This window comes from Schistocerca piceifrons, chromosome X, assembly GCF_021461385.2.
Source record: "Schistocerca piceifrons isolate TAMUIC-IGC-003096 chromosome X, iqSchPice1.1, whole genome shotgun sequence".
Taxonomy (NCBI): Eukaryota; Metazoa; Arthropoda; class Insecta; order Orthoptera; family Acrididae; genus Schistocerca; species Schistocerca piceifrons.
The window spans coordinates 407,195,193-407,222,214 of NC_060149.1; the positions used below are offsets into that span (position 1 = coordinate 407,195,193).

The 27,022-nt window shown below is 44.7% G+C and overlaps 1 protein-coding gene and 1 pseudogene across 3 annotated transcripts in view; both read right to left on the reverse strand.

Annotated features, from left to right (window-relative positions):
- LOC124721320 (elongation of very long chain fatty acids protein AAEL008004) overlaps positions 1 to 27,022 on the reverse strand; it is a 331,184-nt gene that overhangs the window by 88,102 nt on the left and 216,060 nt on the right. The gene's annotated exons all lie outside the window — the stretch shown is intronic.
- LOC124723346 lies at positions 11,741 to 11,858 on the reverse strand (annotated as a pseudogene).

A 27,022-nucleotide genomic window follows, 5' to 3' on the forward strand; every position in this document is an offset into this window, starting at 1 on the left:
TTCATACTTATCTGCAGAGCAGTCTGAATGGAATAGTACGTAATAATGCGGAAATTCTGGCGCAGAATAGTATCTTGGTGACAGCGAAAGCTAAGCTGGCACGAGAGCCCACTTTCGCTGGCGTAGGCGGCACCGCGCGGTCCGTCCTAAAAGCGCTTCCAGCCGAAGCAAAAGCACTCTTCCCCCCCACCCGTCACCCGTACTTTCCGACCTCGAAGGTGGCCGACGTCTGAAAGGTTAACAAATCCTAGTTAAGAGGAAGACCGCCATGGCAAGTTTTTTAAGAAAAGGCCTTTTGTAACTATCGAGTCGGTGGTCAGTTGCCACCGTTGCAATCGATCCCTCAGACACACTGGAGACCGAGAAGAGTTCACAGAAATACAAATGAAAACTCCGAAAAATTGTAACAGTTTTGTGTGGAGAACTTCGCGCATACAAAACGAATTGAAGACGTCTGAAGACTTGCTCAGTAGCGTACCAACGCTTATTAACGAAAGTAAAACCGTTTACAACCCGAAGGTTGGTTTGAACACCGCAGTGCTTACTAGCACGAGTAGGAATACAGTAGGCATACTCCCTATCCCTGGAGAACCACCGGGAATTGATCAAGGTCACCCAGGGAATCACCCAGGCAGTTGTGCTACTTACAGTCAAGGTCATGACGTCATGTGAGATTAAAATGGCGGCAACCACCTCTCTTCCCCTCCGGGCCAATGCATCTACATCTACATCTACATAGATACTCCGCAAATCACATTTAAGTGCCTGGCAGAGGGTTCATCGAACCACCTTCACAATTCTCTATTATTCCTATCTCGTATAGCGCGCGGAAAGAATGAACACCTATATCTTTCCGCACGAGCTCTGATTTCCCTTATTTTATCGTGGTGATCGTTCCTCCCTATGTATGTCGGTGGCAACAAAATATTTTCGCACTAGGAGGAGAAAATTGGTGATTGGAATTTCGTGAGAAGATTCCGTCGCAACGAAACACGCCTTTCTTTTAATGATGTACAGCCCAAATCCTGTATCATTTCTGTGACACTCTCTCCCATATTTCGCGATAATACAAAACGTGCTGCCTTTCTTTGAACTTTTTCGATGCACTCCGTCAGTCCTATCTGGCAAGGATCCCACACCGCGCAGCAGTATTCTAAAAGAGGACGGGCAAGTGTAGTGTAGGTAGTCTCCTTAGTAGATCTGTTACATTTTCTAAGTGTCCTGCCAATAGAACGCAGTCTTTGCCTAGCCTTCCCCACAACATTTTCTGTGTTCCTTCCAATGTAAGTTGTTCGTAATTTTAATACCTAGGTATCTAGTTGAGTTTACGGCTTTTAGATTAGACAAATTTATCATGTAACCGAAGTTTAACGAGTTCCTTTTAGCACTCATGTGAATGACCTCACACTTTTTGTTATTTGCGGTCAACTGCCACTTTTAGAACCATTCATATATCTTTTCTAAATCGTTTTGCTGTTTGTTTTGATCTTTTGATGACGTTATTAGTCGATAAACGACAGCGTCATATGAAAACAACCTAAGACTGCTGCTCAGATTGTCTCCCAATTGGTTTATATAGATAAGGAACAGCAAACAGCACCTTCGGGAACGCCAGAAATCAGTTCTGTTTTCCATCAATTACTACGAACTGTGACCTCTCTGACAGGAAATCACAAATCCAATCACGTAACTGAGACTATATTCCATATGCACGCAATTTCACTACGAGTCGCTTGCGTGGTGCAGTGTCAAAAGTCTTCCGGAAATCCAGATATACGGAATCGCTCTGAAATCCCTTGTCAATAGCACTCAACACTTCATGTGAATAAAGAGCTAGTTGTGTTTCACAGGAACGATGTTTTCTAAATCCATGTTGACTATGTGTCAATAGACCGTTTTCTTCGAGGTAATTCATAATGTTCGAACACAACTTATGTTCCAAAATCCTGCTGCATATCGACGTTAATGATATGGGTCTGTAATTTAGTGGATTACTCCTACTACCTTTCTTGAATATTGGTGTGACCTGTGCAACTTTCCAGTCTTTGGGTACGGATCTTTCGTCGAGCGAACGGTTGTATATGATTGTTAAGTATGGAGCTAATGCCTCAGCATACTCCGAAAGGAACCTAACTGGTATACAGTCTGGACCAGAAGACTTGCTTTTATTAAGTGATTTAAGTTGCTTCACTACTCCGAGGATATTTACTTCTACGTTACTCATGTTGGCAGCTGTTCTCGATTCGAATTCTGGAATATTTATTTCGTCTTCTTTTGTGAAGGCATTACGCATGGCTGTGTCTAGTAACTCTGCTTTGGCAGCACTGTCTTCGATACCATCTGCATTGCTATTACGCAGAGAAGGCATTGACTGTTTCTTACCGCTAACATACTTCACATACGAACAGAATTTCTTTGGATTTTCTGCCAGGTTTCGAGACAAAATTTCGTTGTGGAAACTTATAAGCATCTCACATTGAAGTCCGCGCTAAATTTCGAGCTTCTGTAAAAGATCGCCAATATTGGGGGTTTTGCGTCTGTTTAAATTTGGCATGTTTGTTTCGTTGTTGGTTCAAATGGCTCTGAGCACTATGCGACTTAACATCTTGGTCATCAGTCCCCTAGAACTTAGAACTACTTAAACCTAACTAACCTAAGGACATCACACAACACCCAGTCATCACGAGGCAGAGAAAATCCCCGACCCCGCCGGGAATCGAACCCGGAAACCCGGGCGCGGGAAGCGAGAACGCTACCGCACGTCCACGAGCAGCGGACTGTTTCGTTGTTACTACAACAATGTTCTAACCCGTTTTTTGTACCAAGGAGGATCGTGCACACCCTCCACACCTTCATCTGTTATACGATGTTGCAGTTACTGTGTTATTCTGATCGCGATGCATGCATGTCCAAAGGAACGGGCACTGCGGCGACCACACCGTTACGAAACACATCAAATGAATTCGCAACTGCGAATAAGGATCACCATCATCTGTAGACTGGAATGACGACAATGAAAATTTGTGTCGAACCGGTACTCGAACCTGGATTTTCCACTTCTCGCATAGTTGACAGCGTATGGAAGTTTGGGTGTGGCCGTGAGTCGTAAACGGGTAACCAAATGGTAAGCGACTGCTCGCGATAAGCGGGAAATCTGGCTTCGAATTCCGGTCCGATACAAATTTTCACTGTCGTCATTCCATTCTATAGCTGATGGTAGTACTTATTCGCAGTTGCGAATTCATTTGCTGTGGTTCGTCTTTTATAGTTGAGACACTTCTGTGGGAGGGGTTATTCTGCAGTTGGACAGCTTAGTGAGAGGATGTGTCTATTTCTTAATAACAGATTACGTTAAGTCACGTCGCTTGAGTTCTATTTATTAATAACAATATTACGTGGCACCAGCAGAGGCGTCACCTAGGCAGATATGTAAGTACTCTCACTTCTACGTATTTTTCATAGTTTCACGTATTTTTCATCTGTTTTTCTATTTTATAACTGGAGGCACTCTGGAGCATAGGGAGAGGTTGTGTCTATTTGTAGCAAATTAGATCACTCTAGGTCTATTTGTCAATAACACAGCACCAGGAGCGAACTCACCTAGGCAGATATGTAAGTACTTTCAGTTTTGTACATGTTCCTCAATTTTACGTATTTTACCGGGTTTTCCAAAATTTTAAGTATTTTGTCTCAGGCAATCACAATAGAGAATTAGATACCACTGATAAAGAGTCACACCTCCCCAACTCCATCTCTTAAAACAGGAATAGAACTGGGCGGCATAGGGATAGGCCGAGTCTGTCTATTAATAACAAGTTACGTCACTCGAGATCTGTTCAATATTTCGAAGCACCAGCAGAGGTCTCACACAGAGAGATAATATGTAAGTACTCCCAGTTTTACGTATTTTCCTCAATTTACTGCATTGTACCTAATTACGTGAACTATGTGTCAACATCGCGACGCATCGTGCCACGAAACCACGTCACAGTGTCGCGTCGCTTCGGGTCACGTCGCGTTGCGTCGCGTCAGCGTCATGATACTTTCAGTTTTGGTTCCGATGTATGTATCACAGCTAAGCCTAAGCTGGTGTTTGACCTCATAGTGTTAGAAACATACACGTTGGTAGAAATATTGACGATGTCGAGAATGCATATTGTATAAGAAATATCACACTGCATTACTAGATTATATGACGTCATAGGAAAATTCTGATACCTCCAACCAAAGATACCGTATTTGTAGCACACCTCTCGCATGCTGGCGGGTAGATCACCCTCAGACTCCGACTTTCGGGGTGTTGCCGCGAACGCCGACGGTCGCGGACACAGTGCCCAGCAGTTGGGTTACGGTTGGGTTGTTTGGGGGAAGAGACCAAACAGCGAGGTCATCGGTCTCATCGGATTAGGGAAGGATGGGGAAGGAAGTCGGCCGTGCCCTTTCAAAGGAACCATCCTGGCATTTGCCTGGAGCGATTTAGGGAAATCACGGAAAACCTAAATCAGGATGGCCGGACGCGGGATTGAAACGTCGTCCTTCCGAATGCGAGTCCAATGTGCTAACTACTGCGCCACCTCGCTCGGTCGACCAGCAGTTGCCGAGGAAGTTGCGGCTGCAGCCTAATGTTGCTGCTATATCATATCTGGCCGACAGATCCTCCGCTCACGGTAATAACGGCAAACAGATCCGAAGACGTAGGTGGAAATATCAAAGACCGATGCAAATACACACCGCCCTCCTCATAGTATGCGCTGGATAATGCCGACACGGCATGAAGATCCTCGTCCGATCGTGATTGCCAGGTTGCAAACGGGAGTGGTCCAGATGCCTGCCTAACAGTACGCCAGACCATACCCCCAGACGTGTTAGAGAAATTTGCAATCACCTCCGACCTAGTAGTTGGCACAAATTACGCTCAATCGTCCAGGGTGAGAGCGTCCCGCCACAGCGAAGCCTGTCGCAGCTTGTCGACGCCTTTGCAGATAAACACTGCTACCAGTTTAAGCGTCAAGCACCCGCTCCCTCCCTGCTGCTTTATAATTTCTCTATGTAACGCCAAGAGAAACGAGTCTTATCTCGTGGACATCTACAACCTCAGCAAAGGAAATCTGTGGACTCATTTGCGGATAACCCCTCGAACAGTCAAGCGCTAACCACATCCCTCCTCACGTTCTCGCCCTCCTCCCTCCAACCGTCATGCTTTTGAAACAAGTGCGGGTGACTCCATTTTCAGCTGGGCGGCCTCCCAAGTGGAATGAAGGCTTGTAAAAAAATAAACCCTGCAAGAATATGCGACATTATTATAAGCATCGTAGATTAACCACTGGGAAATCCGATTACGGTACGTAATTTCGACTGATCCATGCACAATACTTCCTTACAAACCGAGCACTGTGTCTTGATAAACTGTTTCTCCAAACAATAATTACCATCGTGATTCAAAAAATGCGAACAATACACGCAGAATGACCCCTGGAAAAGCGAGTTGCACGTACTTGGTAACAGTGCAATCAGCACCATGTTTATGACGAGATGCTGCTCGTATCTGCCAGCATTACAGATCTATGAAGCACGAGGACCGGCATCGCCACGAGGAGACTGTGGATAGCCGTGCAACACATGCCCGTATACGTTCCCACCAGTCGGGGGGAAAACCCATCTCATTGCTCCAGGTACGCGAGGGAAGCTATCCAGGCAAAGCTGATACATGGAGGGGGATCACAGATCCGTGAGGCTGTGAGTAACGGTCCAGAATTGTTTTCTTTCGGTGTCTGGTAAATTGCACCACCTCGACCGCAAAGCGGCAGTTGAAGCAATAGCCAAGGAGTGCCCACACGCTGTCAGTAATATCCAGAGGCCTTCTTGATAAAGCTACCAGCGCATCGCCTGTCGGACGCGAGGCAGACAGCAGAGACTGTCAGAGTAAAAACATTCCAAAATCAAATTTTTATCATACACTACAATATCAGTGACTCATAACTGGAATCAGTCACCTCATACAAAATCATTTCCCTCATACAAATCCGTGTGCATCTGGAATGGAATGATCACATAGGCTACATCATAGGTGAAGCAAGTGTTACACATCATCTCTTTGGTAGGATACTGGGAAAATAAATTTGTATGTAAAAGAGATTTTCTACAAAACACTCCTTCGAGCCATCGTACAATACTGCTCTTAGGTGGGTGGGACCCGTACGAGATAGGACTGACAAGGGATACGCAGCGCATACAAAGAAGGGCAGAGTCAATGGCTGCAGGTTTTCTTGCCCCAAGGCGAGCGTCAGTGAGATGGTGAAAAACCTGAACTGGCAGACGCTTGAAGATGGACGTCAGTTTCCCACGAAAACCAACTTACAGTGTTTCAAGAACCTAGCAATATTCGACAACCCTCTACGTACTGCGTCCGCAGAGATCGTGAAGACAAGATTAGACTAATTACGACATTTAAGCGATCATTCTTCCCGTACATTATACGCGAAACCTTAATATGTGATACAACTGGAAGTACCCTCTGCCATGCACTTGACAGCGGTCTGCAGAGTATAGCTATAGATTTAGATGTAGACTGAAAATGCTCATGACTCCTTCCCCCGACCACAATACCCTGCACGCTGAATTTAAATCGTTTCATGGGACGCGAATACACGTACACCTACAACCTGATTTTGCTAAATGGGAAAAATCTCTCCCTGAGAGTATAAGGAACAAGCAAGTTATATGGACATTTGACCAGAAAGCGTTCCAAGGGAGACACACTCACTGGACTCCGCCCTAACAGGCCCCGGAAGGCCCAACGGTACCGACCGACCGTCGTGTCATCCTCAGGTGTTTCACGTCGCTGGATACGGATTGGAGGGGAATGTGGTCAGGACACCACTCTCCAGGCCGTTGTCTGTTTTCGTGACTGGAGCCACTACTTCTCAGTCAAGTAGCTCCTCAATTTGCCCCACGAGGGCTGTATGCACCCCTCTTGCCAACTGCGCTCGACAGATGTGGACGATCACCCATCCATTTGGTAGCCAAGCCCAACAGCGCAAAGCTTCGGTGATCTGACGCGAAACGGTATTACCACTGTGGCAAGGCCATTGACAGCACACCCATTTGAAGGTGGAGATAAAAGATCTTTGACAGTGATCAGGACGAGGCACTTGGTCCGCCAGCATGGGGTAAGCCAGACGACTGTATAGAACATTGTCCATGAGAACTGTCAATGTCCATATCACTTAAGACGCGAGAGGTCTTATACCTATGGACTTGCTTCCCCGGCGACAGCTTTGCGCTGGTTCGTCGCCCAGACTACTATGGTACTGGGATTCTTGTCATCCACCCTATTTACAGATGAGGTTAATTTATAAGGGGCGGTATCGTCAACCTTCACGACACCCGCATGTGGGCTACGGAGAATACATATGGTACTGTGGCCGTGAAACACCAGCACCGATTCAGTCTCAATGTGTGGGCAGCGATTATTGCCGACCGCCTCGTGGGACAAGTCATCCTTCCACAATGTCTCATATGCGAGGTATATCTGTTGTTGCTGAGGGTTATGCTGTCTGCCCCGCTGGAAGTCATGCCTTTGTTGGTACGAAGGGTAAAGTGGCTACTAAATGGTAGTGCTCCAACTCACTGCCCTCTTGAGCGTGGAGATAAAACACTAGTGTAGACAGAACATTCCCACGTGCATGGTTTGTTCTCATGTGTGCTTTCAGTCGTTGAAACCTATAATGTCAAAGATCTTTTATCTCCACGTTCAAGCAGCTGTACCTCTCTTGGAATACATTTCCAGCCATATGTACATATGACCTTTGTTGCTCCTTATCTTCGCAGACCCGAAGTTTTGCCCCACTTAGCAAAATCATGCAGCATGGTCTGCCAATCACCTGCCATGAGCATTTTTGTAGTATCTGTCCTGAAAGACGGAGCTTGTACCTTCTTCGAGTGTATGATACCTAAAAAAATTTTCAAATTTCTGTTTCACTCTCTTGCCACTCAAACAATCCAATCGTCATTAGCGTTGCCCTTCTTTGTATACAGTGGATGCCGCTTTGGGCCCCGAACTTTTATATGTATCCCCTACCAATCAAGAGCAGGTCTTACTAGTGTTTTCTATGCTACCTCTTTTGTACACAAACTGCGGATGTTCGATATTTACAAAATATCGATGTTGGGAGTTCAGATATCGATGTTTCAACAGCGATGCAGAAGTCTTTGAAACATAGTAGCATCGATATTAAAGTCAAAATCTCGACCTTCGATGTGGGCAAAAAAAAGGTCACTTGTTATCAGTGTCAATAATTTTTTTGTCATTTAAACAAATTTTGCTTTCGATTATGCCTCGTAATGACATCTGTGCAACACATTTGTGACTTGGCAAAGGCGGTGATGGGGGAGAGAAAGAATATTTTCAGCGACAGTGAATCAAATAGATGCAGTATTTCACATTTAGTGTCTAAAATCTCTCTTCAGGCAACAGTTCAAATTTTCGAAGTATCTCATTATATACTTCAGAAATTGGAATGGAGGGTGTACACCTGTCTAAACTTTATACTCTAATGCATTTATTCATCGGTTGTAAATATGTACAACCTTTCTAAATTGTTGTAAATGAAGGTTTTTTAAAAAATGGTTCAAATGGCTCTGAGCACTATGGGACTTAACATCTATGGTCATCAGTCCCCTAGAACTTGGAACTACTTAAACCTAACTAACCTAAGGACATCACACAACACCCAGTCATCACGAGGCAGAGGAAGGTTTTTTAAATCTGTTGAAAGTTATTACACTTTTGCGCAAACTACCGTCGAGACATACATGCAAGAAGATTCTGAAAAAGAATTTAAAGTTAATCAGAACTACTAACTAAAATTCAGAACGTAGACAGTTTAACACTCACGGCAGATATTTGGACGACAAGGTGCAGTGTAGAAGTTTCTTGGGGATTGCCGTTCATGATTTGTATGGCTATAAAATGGAAATAGCTACTCATGGAATCTGTGAGTTGTCAGGATCATACATAGGTGAATATATTTCGAACATGTTATTACAGCCGGCCGCTGTGGCCGAGCGCTTCTAGGCGGTTCAGTCCGGAACCGCGCTGCTGCTACGGTCGCAGGTTCGAATCCTACCTCGGGCATGGATGTGTGTGATGTCGTTATGTCAATTAGGTTTAAGTAGTTCTAAGTCTAGGGGACTGATAACCTCAGATGTTAAGTCCCATAGTACTTAGAGCCATTTAAACCATTTGAACCACATTATTACAGATTTGTAACGATTGGGGAATAAATATCAGCGAAATACCAGCAGTGCTGACTAACGCCGTAGCAAATATAATTAAACGAGTAGAAACAGCATTTAGTAATCATACACCGTGTTTTGCCCACATGTTCGATTTAGTGGTAAATAAATCTTTTTAAAAGACTGACAAACTGCGTGAGCAGACTTCTTAAGAAATAGAAACCGGTATGTTGCCCTCGACGGCGAGTGTTCGTCAGAGACGAGGGTATCGTCAGGTGAGACCCAGGGACGTGCGAGAGGACCTCTTTTATTCTCTGTATATACAAATTATCTGACGGACAGGATGAGCAGGAATCTGCGACCGCTGATGACGCTTTGGTGTACGGCAAGGTGTCGTCGTTGAGTGGCTGTAGGAGAATACAAGATGACCTAGACCAAATTGGTGTGCTGAATGGTTACTAGCTCTAAATGTAGAAAAATCTGAGTTAATGCAGATGAGTATGAAAAACAATTCCGTAACGTTCGAACACAGCATTAGTAGTGCGGCGCTCGACAGAGTCACGTCCATTAAGTATCGAGGCGTATCATTGCAATGTGTTACAAAATGGAACGATCACATAAGGACGGTAATATGGAAGGCGAATGATCGACTTCACTTTATTAGGAGTATTTTAGGAAAGAGTTGCTCATCTATAAACTAGACCCCATACTGAACACTAGTGCGACCCATTCTTGAGCACTGCTCGAGTGTTTGGGATTCCACCAGCGTACTGCGTTGAAAAGGATCATAATTAGGTACTGACATGGTCAAATCGACGGATGTTGCAGATGTAACGCACACAAGCTTTTGTGGTTAATTGAAACAATCTACCTGCAGAATTCTCAGTACTCATACCTTGTTGCATTAGATCGCAATAGTGCACGTTTGGCAGAACAAGTGGTAATCCAATAGTACCTGAGGGGAAATATTACAAACAAAAAATGAAGCCAGAGTCAGCTCCATGCTCGCCAATGAGTTTTGACGACAGTCCTGGTTAAAGTCGTTATAGTACTACCGAAAGTTAACGAAGCCATCAGCGGAGACGGATATTTAGGTGAAATAAACTTCCAATGGAGACGCAAGCGTGACAGAACCACTGTAATTTCCAATGAGTCCATATAAATTACGAGAACAATTTGTCAGCTTGAGTTTAGAACAGAAAAAAGAAAGCCAGTTTCTCCGCCGAGTGGGTATCAGTTTTGCCGTGTATTGAAATGTATGTAATTTGTTTCAAGACACTTTTACTTGGTGTGATCTACAAGCCACGGGGCACTACTGTAAAAGAAAGTGCTGCTTCTGATGTATGTTGAAGACAAATTACAGCTTGCACTATAAACATCTGTAAATTAACTCTCTCTCATCGAATAGCATGCAGAGCAAACAACGATAATAAAGTACTGGATCTTCTTTTTGGTTTTGTACTGGTCTGTATTCCAGAACAGGTTTCTCGTAGTATTCGTTTGCGAAGTTTCGCGCAACTAAATTTTAGGTTAGTTAATGGCACGCTGGAGGACCGTTAAAACATAAGCATTAGGTTTAAAAACAGCCGCCTTGGTAGGATAGACTTCTCACACAAATTACATTGGTGCATGAAATACATCAAACTAACGAGATAATCTGCATAAGCTGCATCGAAGTTGTTTTCTTTTCATTCGCATTTTTTTATTAGCAGGACTCGTGATCACAGTTGCGTAACACTATGGAAATGGCTGCTAATTTCTCATCGATTTTGCGTAACAACGAATCGTGAAGTCAAGCTGCGGTCGACGGGTGAGGCGATCGTGACTGGAAAAAAGAAAGCGAGTACGTATTTATGAGGTTGATTATACTCTCATTTATAGCATGATGTTGTATAGAAAGAACAGGTAACTTGAAACATTTTCGGTGTTCTTTTAATTTTGTCCACAAACTGCAGAACGGCTATTACATATGCTGGAAGTACAATAGACAATGCCTTTAGTCACAAACATTCGCACTTTAGTTCAAATGGTTCAAATGGCTCTGAGCACTATGGGACTCAACATCTTAGGTCATAAGTCCCCTGGAGTTTAGAACTACTTAAACCTAACTAACCTAAGGACATCACACACACCCATGCCCGAGGCAGGATTCGAACCTGCGACCGTAGCAGTCCCGCGGCTCCGGACTGCAGCGCCAGAAGCGCACGGCCACCGCGGCCGGCTTCGCACTTTAGGGTGATAGACATTGCACCTCAGACCTTTAAAAATTCAAACATATGACGTATTAAAAACTAAACTCCTCCCGCACAGGCCATGAAGGTCCAAAGGTACCGACTGGCCGCCGTGTCATCCTCAGCCCACGGGCGTCACTGAATGCGGATATGGGGGGCATGTGGTCAGTACACCGCTCTTCCGGCCGTAGCTCAGTTTCCGAGACCGGAGCCGCTACTTATCAGTCAAGTAGCTCCTCAGGTTGCCTCACAAGGGCTGAGTGCACCCCGCTTGCCAACAGCGCTCGGCAGACCGGATGGTCACCCATCCAAGTGCTACTCCAGCCCGAGAGCGCTTAACTTCGGTGATCTGACGGGAACCGGTGTTACCACTGCGGCAAGGCCGTTGGCACATATGACGTATAATAACCTTTAATCAATCATACGTTAGGGAACTGTTACCTGTTACAAACTATCGGCACTGATGTCCAGAGTAGAAATTTGGAATGGCTGAAGTTTCACCAGTGAACAGAATTTGTGCCCGTCACATGCTAAAAATCTCACGAATACACCACGTGACCAATGATGTGGTACTTCACCACGCTGATAAAAATGTTGTTGTCGTGGTGTTCAGTCCGAAACTTAGTTTGATGAGCCGGCCGGAGTGGCCGAGCAGTTCTAGGCGCTTCAGTCTGGAACCGCGCGACCGCTACGGTCGCAGGTTCGAATCCTGCCTCGGGCATGGATGTGTGTGCTGTCCTTAGGTTAGTTAGGTTTAAGTAGTTCTAAGTTCTAGGGGACTGATGACCTCAGATGTTAAGTCCCATAGTGCTCAGAGCCATCTGAACCATTTGAACTTAGTTTGATGCAAGTCTTCACGCTAGACTATCCTGTTCAAGCCTCTTCACCTCTGCGTAACACTTCCTCCCATTACCAAATTATAAGCGGCGATCAGAAAGTTTCCGTTCGAAGCACTTATAGTCCATTAATTAATTATTCAAAAGCGGCTTTAATAGCATTTATTATTATTATTATACCGCCAACCGGTTTGAACCCGACGTAGGGGCCATCTTCTGGGCGTTTGCACCATTGGTCGAACCTCGTTCGGTAAATCAGCCAGGAATTGTTGCCGTCAGCGAATGCATGTCTAACCTCCTGGAAACTGAAATAAGAACACCGTGAATTCATTGTCCCAGGAAGGGGAAACTTTATTGACACATTCCTGGGGTCAGATACATCACATGATCACACTGACAGAACCACAGGCACATAGACACAGGCAACAGAGCATGCACAATGTCGGCACTAGTACAGTGTATATCCACCTTTCGCCGCAATGCAGGCTGCTATTCTCCCATGGAGACGATCGTAGAGATGCTGGATGTAGTCCTGTGGAACGGCTTGCCATGCCATTTCCACCTGGCGCCTCAGTTGGACCAGCGTTCGTGCTGGACGTGCAGACCGCGTGAGACGACGCTTCATCCAGTCCCAAACATGCTCAATGGGGGACAGATCCGGAGATCTTGCTGGCCAGGGTAGTTGACTTACACCTTCTAGAGCACGTTGGGTGGCACGGGATACATGCGGGCGTGCATTGTCCTGTTGGAACAGCAAGTTCCCTTGCCGGTCTAGGAATGGTAGAACGATGGGTTCGATGACGGTTTGGATGTACCGTGCACTATTCAGTGTCCCCTCGACGATCACCAGTGGTGTACGGCCAGTGTAGGAGATCGCTCCCCACACCATGATGCCGGGTGTTGGCCCTGTGTGCCTCGGTCGTATGCAGTCCTGATTGTGGCGCTCACCTGCACGGCGCCAAACACACATACGACCATCATTGGCACCACGGCAGAAGCGACTCTCATCGCTGAAGACGACACGCCTCCATTCGTCCCTCCATTCACGCCTGTCGCGACACCACTGGAGGCGGGCTGCACGATGTTGGGGCGTGAGCGGAAGACGGCCTAACGGTGTGCGGGACCGTAGCCCAGCTTCATGGAGACGGTTGCGAATGGTCCTCGCCGATACCCCAGGAGCAACAGTGTCCCTAATTTGCTGGGAAGTGGCGGTGCGGTCCCCTACGGCACTGCGTAGGATCCTACGGTCTTGGCGTGCATCCGTGCGTCGCTGCGGTCCGGTCCCAGGTCGACGGGCACGTGCACCTTCCGCCGACCACTGGCGACAACATCGATGTACTGTGGAGACCTCACGCCCCACGTGTTGAGCAATTCGGCGGTACGTCCACCCAGCCTCCCGCATGCCCACTATACGCCCTCGCTCAAAGTCCGTCAACTGCACATACGGTTCACGTCCACGCTGTCGCGGCATGCTACCAGTGTTAAAGACTGCGATGGAGCTCCGTATGCCACGGCAAACTGTCTGACACTGACGGCGGCGGTGCACAAATGCTGCGCAGCTAGCGCCATTCGACGGCCAACACCGCGGTTCCTGGTGTGTCCGCTGTGCCGTGCGTGTGATCATTGCTTGTACAGCCCTCTCGCAGTGTCCGGAGCAAGTATGGTGGGTCTGACACGCCGGTGTCAATGTGTTCTTTTTTCCATTTCCAGGAATGTATTTCAACCAGCTTCCAAGCTAACATTGAGAGGGGAACTGCATGTAGTGGAGATTTGGAATTAGGTATCTTGCAAAAGCCGAATCCTCACACTGGGACATAAAAATGCACGCCTTCAGTGGTGCGGACAACACATAAACAGGACAGGAAGGCGTCCAGTGTGTTCATAAGAATCGCAGTTTTTCCTCTTTTCATGTGATGAAACGACCAGTGACGCTTTACACCCTCTAGTTTAGGCTGGAGGTGGTTCTGCGACTTTTGCGTTTCTTGTTTCCACGATTTGAGATCAATTATTCAGGTTACCATGAACATGAACGAGGATGCTTGTTTCAGTATTACAGGTGACCAAATGTTGCCCTTAGCTCTAAGTCTTCGTGAAGAGTACGCTGTAAATATTCCCGTTTTCCAAGATGCTGACAGCCATGTTCACAGAGCTGAACGCGTATCTTCCTGATTTGGCGAACACTTAGGCACGCTACTGCACCTCGACTGGCCCGCTGAATGACTCTATGTTTATCCTAGAGAAAATGTCTGGAATTATTTGGAACAGCGGGTGAAAATTATCAGTCAACATCAACACAATTTCATTTCTCTAGAGGATCTAATCATCAATGAGTGGCTTCAGCTGGATGCGCCATACAAGGGTTGGACAAAGAAATGGAAACAACGCAAGAAATTCATGCTTGAAGATACATGCAGATGATAGCGAAGCGTGCAGGTGAGGCTATTGTACCTGACCATGAACGGCACATGTGAAATTCCCTCCATAAAATGCAGGTGTCAGTTACTTAGAGGTGGCAAAAGTCGTGGGATACCATGTAACATCGTGTCGGATATCCTTTTTCCCGGCGTAGTGCAGCAACTCGACGTGGCATGGACTCAACATGTCGATGGAAGTCCCTTGCAGAAATAAATAGCCTTGCTGCCTCTAGCCGTCCATAATTGCAAAAGTGTTGTTGGCGTAGGATTTTGAACACGAGCTGACCGCTCGATTATGTCCTATAAATGTTCGATGTGATTCATTTCTGGCGATCTGGGTGGCCAAACCATTCGTTCGAATTGACCAGAACGTTCTTCCAACCAATCGCGAACAATTGTGACTCGGTGACATGGTGATATGTCACCCAGAAAAATTCCATGTTCGTTTGGGTACATGACGTCCATGAATGGCTGTAAATGGTCTCCAAGTAACCGAATATCCTAAGGACCTAGAACATTGCACGTAAACACAGCCCACAGCTTTATGGAGCCACCATCAGCTTGGACAGCGCCTTCTTGACAACTTGTGACCATGGCTTCGTGGTAACTGCGCCACATTCGAACCCTACCATCAGCTCATCCCAGCTGAAATCGGATTTCCGCCGACCAGACCACAGTCTTTCAATCGTATATGATCCAAAATTTTGTACATGGCTGCACGTTCAGAGACCGTGTTTAATTACAATTGAAAGACAACAGCTCTCGGTCACTATTTTTAACGAATTTACTGGGTTGCAACACTGCTAGGAGTGTCTTCCTCAGAATTTAATTCAAAGAATGGTCTATAACATGGTCACAGAATTATGACTAAAAATGTATGATGCAGAGTATAAGAACAGAATCATCGTGAAAGACTGGCAGTACTTATATGTCATTTATAAAATAATAAATATGCCAAAAGGGCATTAGTCACAAAGATATTTAAGGTGAAAAATTGTGATGGCGAGCCACTAAGAGCTGCTCGTTACTTACGCGGTTACAGGTTGCAAACGGACTGGTCCCATGCAGCATACACATGGAGTTCGCAGTACTGTAAAGACTGAATGCTTGTGGATAAAGGCATTGCCTATTATACATGGTGGCCAGAAACAGTCTGAAAAGGTTTTATGGTGTTGCACGGTATTTTTTGCTGACAAATACTTATTAAGTGAAATAAATTGATACAATGTTTCCAAGTTAATTAGCATTGGAGTTAGCCAATCAGACCGCTGCGCGGACCCGAGCCAAAGGCTGAGCAGTCTCGTACGCTATCATCTACTACGTCATGAAACAACTGACACTAACTGTACCTGGCGGACCGCTTGAATTTGTGCGCGCAACGGCCTAGTTCGCTAAATTCAATGCTAATTGACTCGGAAACGGCAAAACGTGTCGAATTTTTTCTTAACAATTATCTATCAGCAAAACCCACCGTGCAACATCTTTACAAGGTTTTGAGACCGTTTCTGACCACCGTGTGATTCCCTGAACTTGAAGTGTGCAGCACTGGCAGGGAGATGACGGAACCAATTACTTAGATACGACCGTGAAACTAGTGTAGAGACTACACGATATGTGGAACCCAGTCGCTAACAAAGTTATGTGCTGGGTCCCTACATTTCTTGCTCCGTAACTATGGCCTACTGTTCTTAATTCGCAGGTCAATGGAAGGTGAAGGCACTTGAATTCTGACAGAAAATCATTTCCTAATCTCCATGCAGTTCGCGTACCCTCAAATTACTACAGTAAGATAGCGCACCATTCACAGGGCAACTAAAGGGCGAAAATGGTGTGCTAAACGTTCCAGAATATTCGTAGGATGCCTGTCCAAAGTCTTACTACGATTAAAGCCCGTTTTACACGAGCGACTTTCTGGTCAATATCGACTACTAGAAGTGAGTGCGTCTTTCGTGCTAAAGAGAAAATCAGCATACAAATGGGTCGCAAATGTGTCAATGACGTCAATGATCTATAAATTGTGCCGAGTGTGGAGTTCCATTTTTCCGAGTATGCTGCACACTGCACGTGCGCAAAAACAAGGGACTGTGGCGGCTAACATCGGAAGTTAAACTGTTCTAACAGGCTCACTTCCACTATAAAAATGGATTTGGTGCTTTTTTGTCTTCTTAATCTTTACTGTGTTGCTTGATTTGTTTTCGTGACACACTGAAAAGGTTGTACGAGGTCCTGGTATTTTTCATACTAGTGTACTCCTACAAGAGAGGCGAAATATCCGAAAGCAATGAGATATTTACGTTTCACAGAGGATAAAAAAGCCTACACTATTCATAAATGAGTACGTAAATGGGTAAACATACTTTAATGAAAATTATTTCTGCCGTGAGAAAGTAAGAATTACTTGACGAGGAAAATAGCTTTCGGCGTTATTTTTCGTTTAACAAGACAATAAGATTCCAAGGGTAAAGTAAAAGGGCGTTATTTACTGCGTTCTAGAAATTGTTTGATGTGATTGGAAGTATGTATTTTCTCGAGCAATAAAGTTATATGTTTTGAAATGTTTGGAGGATTCTTTAGAGCATTTACCACACGATCTTTGACAAGACCATCTACTATGACTTTTTCTTTAGACGTTAACATACCCTATTATAATTGCTTGTGCCTACATTTTGTTTCTATATGTCGATTTCTTTTTTTTTCTTTTTCTTTTTTCAAAAGCGGTGGTCCCTCATAACCTCATTTTCAAGCTTCAGGTGCCAAATTTAATAGCACGCAGCTCTCACAACGCACGCAATTTTGGCGCTGACGCGTAAACGAAAATGACCACTCGAGACAGACGAGACTCAGTACAGGAATAAAACGCCATTGGCGCTGCACTTGTCTCGAGCAGTCAACTGAGACAAGAAAGTCGATCGTGTAAATGGGGCTTAAGACAGGAGAATTGTATTCATTATATTGTATTGTATTGTGTGTTTACCGGGGGCCTAGAAACGACGGAGAGGCTCCGACCCCGCCGCAGCCGCACTGGTCCACAACCCCACGACGACTACCGCAGTCCACTTCACCCCTCCGCCGCCCCACACCGAACCACTCTTTCAGGGTTATTGTGCGGTTCGGTAGTTTTGTAGCTGGTTTCTTCACCATGCAACCACGATTTGGGGACTAGCGTCAGCCATCCTATTCACAGATGAGGCCACCTTAATGCGTATTCATGCTGCCTTTGACACTGTTCGGATGCAGCCTGGCCGATGTTAACGTGTGAGACTGAACATGCTACGACACGTACACGCATGTGTTAAGGCACATGGAAACCATTTTCAGGACATACTGTAACTGTGGCTGCATGGTACAACGCGCGTTAGACGGCAGTCTCTGTGACTATGTACTACTGAATAAATGGTCTCTGACGGAAACCATGCATTTCCGGACATAAGTTCATTATACCTTTTTTGTTCCGTATCCTCTCATCGATTAATCACTAGATTTTGTACATGGTGGAAAAAAATCAGCCTATATATACATGCAAATATTTTAATACGTTATTCTACAAGTAAAACTAAGGAAAAAAGTTCATATAAACATAGGTTCGCAAGTGTTTAGTTACGGAGTTACAGCTAATAAAAGATTTTGCCTGAAATTTAGCAACTTCTAATATGTAGCCATCGCAAAACTGTACGAGATTAAAGTAAAGCACGTTTTCCACTTATTTTGTTTTTATTGGCCTGATAAATCTAAAAAAACACGTCCCAGACGTTTATCTGCACTAGTTTTCCAGAACATCCTGAGAAGCAAAGATGTAATTTCGTAAAATTTTTAATTTATTAACAATTTGGCCCAAGTTGTTTTTTTTTTAATTCCAGACAATTGCAGCCGGCCGGGTGGCCGAGCGGTTCTAGGCGCTACAGTCTGGAACCACGAGACCACTACGGTCGTAGGTTCGAATCCTGCCTCGGGCATGGATGTGTGTGATGTACTTAGGTTAGTTGGGTTTAAGTAGTTCTAACAATCTAGGGGACTGTTGACCTTAGAAGTTACGTCCCATAGTGCTCAGAGTCATTTGAACAATTTTGACAATTGCACAAAGTTTTCAGTAGAAGTTGTAGAGAATCTAATTTTGGAAAAATGATGGTAATAACTTTAACTGAAACTGCATGAATGTGTCAGATAATCTGCTTTTATTAATACAATAGCACACGTGAATTCATGTTAATCCGTTGTTATTATGTTCTTTCACTGAACAATACAGAAAAATAACTCGTTTCAAGGTTAGGTAACGACTGAAACAACCCACTAACGGTTGTCAACAATGACACAAACGTTTGTACATTCTTAATGGAAAGTAAACAAATTTACTTGTATAATAATCTTTGCTTCTCTGGATGTTCTGAAAAACTACTGCAGATACACGTCTGGGACATGTTATAATAGATTCACCAGACCAATAACAACAAAACAAATGGAAATCGTGCCTTACTTTAACCTCGTACAGTTTTTCGATGGCTTCATATTAGCGATGTTGCTGAGTTTCAGGTAAAATCTTTTATCAGCCGTAACTACGTAACTAAACATTTGCGGACCTATGTTTATATGAACTTGTTTCTTTACTTTTACTTGTGGAATAACATATTGAAATATTTCCATAACTTCGTGAATCACCTGTATACATGATGGTCCATTGATAGTGACCGGGCCAAATATTTCACGAAATAAGCATCAAACGAAAAAACTACGAAGAACGAAACTCCTCCAGCTTGAAGAGGGAAACCAGATGGTGCTATGGTTGGCCCGCTAGATGGCGCTGCCATAGGTCAAACGGATATCAACTGCGTTTTTTTTAATAGGAACCCCCATTTTTCATTACATATTCGTGTAGTACGTAAAGAAATATGAATGTTTTAGTTGGACCACTTTTTTCCCTTTGTGATAGATGGCGCTGTAATAGTCACAAACGTGTAAGTACGTTGCAAGTCTTTCGATTTGACGCCAATTCGGCGACTTGCGCGACGATGGGGATGAATTGATGATGATTAGGGCAACACAACACCCAATCCCTGAGCGGAGAAAATCTCCGACCCAGCCGGGAATCGAACCCGGGCGCTTAGGATTGACAGTCTGTCGCGCTGACCACTTTTTTTAATCTCATTTTGTTTGTTTTCGTTCGTTTCATCTGTTCGGTGCGGACGTCGCAAGACACCCGTTTCAGTTCGTTATTGATCCATTAACTCAGTTTTTTTTATTACAGAGGGCAGCTAACCCTCTGACCGAAAAGGTAAGCTAAGGCACTGACTGAACACGCTTTTTCTTTTTTTTATTTCATTTTGTTCGTTTTCGGTCGTTGCATCTGATCAGGGCGGACGTCGTAAGACACCCTTTTAATTTCATTGTTGATCTATTAACTCAGTTTTTTTATTACAGAGGGCGCCTAACCCTCTGACTGAGAAAATCTCATTTTTGTTCGCTTTTGTTCGTTGCGTCTGCTCGGGGCGGACGTCGTAAGACATCCGTTTAAGTTCTTTGATGATCGATTAACTCAGTTTTTTTTTTTTTTATTACAGAGGGCACGTAACCCTCTGACCGAACACGCTGAGCTACCGTGCCGGCACGTGGTATCACGTAACACGCCGCCAGTGCGTACAGTATTTGCTTCGTGATACATTCTTCGTGTTAAAATGGACCGTTTACCAATTGCGGAAAAGGTCGGTATCGAGTTGATGTATGGCTATAGTAATCAAAATGCCCAACGGGCGTGTGCTATGTATGCTGCTCGGTATCCTGGACATCATCCAAGTGTCCGGACCGTTCGCCGGATAGTTACGTTATTTAAAGAAACAGGAAGCATTCAGCCACATGTGAAACATCAACCACGACCTGCAACAAATGATGATGCCCAAGTAGGTGTTTAAGCTGCTGTGGCGGCTAATCCGCACATCAGTAGCAGACAAATTGAGCGAGAATCGGGAATCTCAAAAATGTCGGTGTTGAGAATGCTACATCAACATCGATTGCACCCATACCATATTTCTATGCACCAGGAATTGCATGGCGACGACTTTGAACGTCATGTACAGTTCTGCCACTGGGCACAAGAGAAATTACGGGACGATGACAGACTTTTTTGCACACGTTCTATTTAGCTACGAAGCGTCATTCACTATAAGCGATAACGTAAACCGGCATACATTGCACTATTGGGCAACCGAAAATCCACGATGGCTGCGACAAGTGGAACATCAGCGACCTTTGCGGTTTAACGTATGGTGCGGCATTATGGGAGGAAAGGTAATTGGCCCCCATTTTATCGATGGCAATCTAAATGGTGCAATGTATGCTTATTTTCTACGTAATGTTCTACCGATGTTACTACAAGATGTTTCACTGCATGACAGAATGGCGATGTACTTCCAACGTGATCGATGTCCAGCACATAGCTCGCGAGCAGTTGAAGTGGTATTGAATAGCATATTTCATGACAGGTGGATTGGTCGTCGAGGCACCATACATACCATGGCCCGCACTATCACCGGATCTGACTTCCCCGGATTTCTTTCTGTGGGGAAAGTTGAAGGATATTTGCTATCGTGATCCACCGACAACGCCTGACAACATGCGTCAGCGCATTATCAGTGCATGTGCGAACATTACGGAAGGCAAACTACTCGCTGTTGAGAGGAATGTCATTACACGTGTTGCCAAATGCATTGAGGTTAACGGACATCGTTTTGAGCATTTATTGCATTAATGTGGTATTTACAGGTAATCACGCTGAAACAGCATGCGTTCTCAGAAATGATAAGTTCACAAAGGTACATGTATCACATTGGAACAACCGAAATAAAATGTTTAAACGTACCTACGTTCTGTATTTTAATTTAAAAAAACCTACCTGTTACCAATTATTCGCCTAAAATTGTGAGCCATATGTTTGTGACTATTACAGCACCATCCATCACAAAGCGAAAAAAGTGGTCCAACTAAAACATTCATATTTCCTTACGTACTACACGAAAACGTAATAAAAATGGGGGTTCCTACTTAAAAAAACGCAGTTGATATCCGTTTGACCTATGGCAGCGCCATCTAGCGGGCCAACCATAGCGCCATCTGGTTTCCCCCTTCAAGCTAGACAAGTTTCGTTCTTTGTAGTCTTTTCGTTTGACGCTTATTTCGTGAGATATTTGGCCCGGTCACGTTCAATGGACAACCCTGTATACATAGACTTCCTCTAGGGCTGAAAGCAAAGAAGGTAGTGGTGTTGGACACTAGGATCTGGAACGAAGTCAACGTCCTGGCTCACCCCAAAGGTGTTCCACTGTGTTCATGTTGGGACTATGGCCACGCTAGTACATTTCAGCAATATTATTGTCCACAACCATTGCCTCAGAGATGTTGCAGGGTGACTGGTTGCAGTGTTATGCTGATACTGTTCTTCTACTGTACGCAGTGCACAATGCTGTAAAATGTTTCCATATCCTTCCTCATTTAGCATTTTCTTAAGCGCCTCAAGGGGAACACAACCTAACCACGAAAACACCTTCATACCGAAACACCTCCTCCTGCGAGCTTCACTGTTGACCAAACCTTTCCATCGCACTGCCACATCACATAGCAGTTATTCATCACTTCAAATCGCTCGTTTCCAGCCATCCTCTGTCTAGTGGCTTTGCTTTTTACATCACCTTAAGCATCACGCAGTACTGACTACATACATGTGTAACATATGTGGAGCTGCTCGATTATTGTACCCCGTTCTTTTTACCTCCCTACGCACAATCATGGTGTTAGATGCATTGCTGGTAGCATTTTGGAACTCACGAGTGATTCCATCCGCTGATTTGATGCTATTTTTTTACAACCACCCTCCGCAGTGCCTGACAGCCCCTGTCCGTCAGTAGGTGAGATCTGGCTAGTCTTAGTTTATCTGTGGTTGCTTCTTCGCGTTTCCACTTCAGAATCACGTCGCCAGCAGACGAGTTGGGTAGCTTTCGAAGGATTGAGCTGCCCCTGATGGACCTGTTGTTTAGGTGACCTCCAATGACTAGTCCACGTTCGAGTCGCTGAGCTGTGCTGACCCGCCCTCTGTGCCGTTACTGCTTCTCTACTGACGCCACAGTACTGCCCGCCTCCTTTGATAGTGGTAAGTCCGCCTCTCGTGACATCTAGTGGTCAATTCAGCATTACAAAGGGGTGTTCGGATGCTTTTAATCAGATAGTGTACATGTACAAAATCTTGCCTTTCGATCTTCGGATCTTCCTTTCTCAAGGAAAGGACAGGTACTTTGGCTGGCTCTGAGCACTATGCGACTTAACTTCTGAGGTCATCAGTCGCCTAGAACTTAGAACTACTTAAACCTAACTAACCTAAGGACATCACACACATCCATGCCCGAGGCAGGATTCGAACCTGCGACTGCAGCGGTCACGCGGTTCCAGACTGAAGCGCCTTTAACCGCACGGCCACACCGGCCGGCTGACAGGTACTTTATTTCAGTTTCTATAGTAATGTGTCACATCACCAACAACTTTAATCTTGGGACAATTCATGCATTTTAACCCATATGGACACAGACTCTGATTCATTTACTTTACGACGATTCCTTGTTCTAAGAACCAACGACATTGTAGACAGATAGTAAGATGAACCACGATCTCTGTTATACACTTCACATACAGGGTAGCGCACGAAATGTGTTACGCCGGCCGGTGTGGCCTTGCGGTTCTAGCGCTTCAGTTTGGAACCGCGTGACCGCTACGGTCGCAGGTTCGAATCCTGCCTCGGGCATGGAAGTGTGTGATGTCCTTAGGTTAGTTAGGTTTAATTAGTTCTAAGTTCTAGGCGACTGGTGACCTCAGCAGTTAAGTCGCATAGTGCTCAGAGCCATTTGAACCATTTTTTTGAAATGTGTTACCATTTTGTTTTTGAATATAAACTTTATTGTCAATACAATATGAAAGGAACATATATTACAATGAAGAGCCGTCCATGGAGATTTGTTCTAACTTAGCATATGCTCAATATGTCCACCATTTCGTTTCCTAACTTTCTTCAAACGAACACTGAAGTTAGTGACTACCCTACGGCACATGTCTTCCGTAATTTCACTTCAAGCTTGAAGAATAAGTCTTCTGAGCTCCGTTAAATCACTTGGACGTTTTGGGAAAATTTTTCCCTTTAGGTACCCCCAAAGAAAAAAGTCACATGGATTGAGGTCTGGACTATTGTGGGGCCAATTTTGTCCGTCATTGAAGCGACCTGGAAACCTGAGTGAAATGATCCGCATGTCGAAATGCTCGTGTAAAAACTCCAACACAGTGTTTGCAGTATGTGGGCTTGCTCCATCTTGCATGAACCACTGCGTGTTGAAGGGCAAGGCAGTAGCAAGAGGCTGTGGAATGAAGCTATTGCGAAGCTTGCTCAAATAACGTTCGCTGTTCACAGTTTCTTCAAAGAAAAAGGGTCCAATAAGTCCGTGACTGGAAATTGCTGCCAACGCTGTAATCCTCGGAGCATAATGTTGTCGTTCATGAAGCACTTGTGGGTTTTCAGTGGCCCAAAAGCGTACATTTTGTTTGTTAACCACACCGTCTAAATGAAAATGCGCCTCGTCTGAAAACCAAACGTTGTTGAGAGTTTCTTCCCTATCCTCCGCCCACTGAGCAAACAGTAGTCTCTGCTGCTTGTGTTCTTCAGTGAGCTTCTGTGAACAGGTCATCTTGAATGGGTACATATGGAGGTCACTTTTAAGAATGCGTTGAACGGAGCGTCTGGATATTCCCAGTTACACTGCTGCCTTCCTACACGATTTCCCGGGACTTCTCTGTACAACAACTCGTACCGTTTCAATATTCTCCGGCGAACAAACAGGCTTAGGCCGAGGTCGCATCGCTTCCAATACTGTTCCTTCCTGTACAAATTTATCGTACAACCTGTGGATGGTCTTCTTGCAAGGGACCCATCGTGTGTTAAACTGTTGTCGAAAATGCCTCTGAATCACAACAAGGCTTTTCGTTTCATGAAAAAGTAACACAATTGCCGATCGTTGCTGTGTCTTCAGTCTTCCATTATCAGTCATTGCTGCTTACTAGTCTCCTAGCGGCAGTATATCTAAAGTGCGTCGTAAATTGTGAAAGAAACAATTGGTAACACATTTCGTGGGCCACCCTGTATCTGAAATGTACGATAAGCAATAACTTCTCGGCTGTTAAAAGGCTCCAGCCCTGATAGAGTCTCCACTTTACCAACGCGAACTAGAGCCACAGTAACCCAACCATTACCATGTGCTCTAGCATCAACATTAGTAAGTGTAAAATCCAGTACTCATCCACAAAACACTGAAGGACCATGAAGAATAACTTGCGCACGTACTCCACTCTTCGTAGTGATAGATATATTATCAATAGCTTTATACACTGTAAGGAGCGTACGCCTTCTCCTCCTAAAATAACGCGGCATAACTAGTCTGTGTCGATGCTGCTGCACGTGCGGCTGGTCGACGACTGACGCCGTCTTACCAGAAAGTTATGCCGCGTTATTTTAGGAGGAGAAGGCGTACGCGCCTTACAGTGTATAAAGCTATTGATAATATATACGAGGGGTGTTTGAAAAGTCCGTGCAAAAATAAAAACTACTTACGTGTTTGAGGTAAACCTTTTTTATTTTTCGACATAGTCACCTTTTAGACTTATACACTTCGTCCAACGCTGTTCTAATTTGTTAATCCCTTCCGAATAACAGGAATTGTCCAACTCTGCAAAATAGCTATTAGTTGCTACGATCACCTCGTTTGAATAAAATCTTTGTCCCGCCAGCCATTTCTTCAAATTGGGGAACAAATAGTAGTCCAAGGGAGCCGAGTCTGGAGAATAGGGGGGGTTGAGTTGGGTTGTTTGGAGAAGGAGACCAGACAGCGAGATCATCGGTCTCATCGGATTAGGGAAGGATGGGGAAGGAAGTCGCCGTGCCCTTTCAGAGGAACCATCCCGGCATTTGCCTGGAGTGATTTAGGGAAATCACGGAAAACCAAAATCAGGATGGCCGGACGCGGGATTGAACCGTCGTCCTCCCGAATGCGAGTCCAGTCTCTAGCCACTGCGCCACCTCGTAACGAGTTGGAATCCTACTTCCATTAATTTTGTGGCCACAACTGCAGAGGCGTGTGCTGGTGCATTGTCGTAAGGGAAAAGGACTTTTTTGGGTCCAATCGCCGGCGTTTTTCTTGCAGCTCGGTTTTCAAACGGTGCAATAACGATGAATAATATTGACCTGTAATAGTTTTACCCTTTTCCAGATAATCGATGAGTATTATCCCTTGCGAATCCCAAAAGACAGTCGCTATAACCTTTCCGGCCAAAGGTATGGTCTTTACCTTTTTTGGTGCAAATTCTCCCTTGGTAACCCATTGTTTAGATTGTTGTTTGGTCTCAGGAGTATAGCAATGTATCCATGTTTCATCCACAGTGACGAAACGACACTTAAAGTCCTGCAGATTCTTCCTGAAGAGCTGCAAACCATCCTTGCAACACTTCACACGATTCCGTTTTTGGTCAAGCGTGAGCAATCGCGGAACCCATCTTGCGGATAGCTTTCTCATGTCCAAATGTTTATGCAAAATATTATGTACCCGTTCATTCGAGATGCCCACAGCACTAGCAATCTCACGCTCCTTAACTCTTCTGTCATCCATCACCATATCATGGATTTTATCAATGATTTCTTAAGTCGTAACCTCTACAGGGTGTCCAGAACGTTCCGCATCCCTTGTGCCCATATGGCCACTCCGAAAATTTTGAAACCACTTATAAACTGTTCTAATAGAAGGTGCAGAGTCACTGTAATGTTTATCAAGCTTCTCTTTAGTCTCCTGAGGCGTTTTGCCTTTCATAAAGTAATGTTTAATCACTACACGAAATTCTATTTTGTCCATTTTTTGACAAGCACTCGACTTCCTTGATTCACACGAATGCCAAAATACAAAGAAATAGACGAATATGGCTGAAACGTGGTGTGCGTTCTTTCCAAAGATGCTACTAACTAAACATGACCTCGATACGCACCGGTGGTGCCATCTCTCGGACTTTGCACGGACTTTTCAAACGCCCCTCGTATATTACTACGAAGAGCGGAGTAGGTAAGTTATTCTTCATGGTCCTTCAGTGTTTTGTGGATGCGTACTGAATTTTACACTTACTAATGCTGTAAAGTAAATGAATCAGAGTCTGTGTCCGTATGAGTGGTACACTAAATTGTGCCAAGGTTAAAGTTGTTAGTGACGTGACACATTACTATAGAAACTGATATAACGTACCTGTC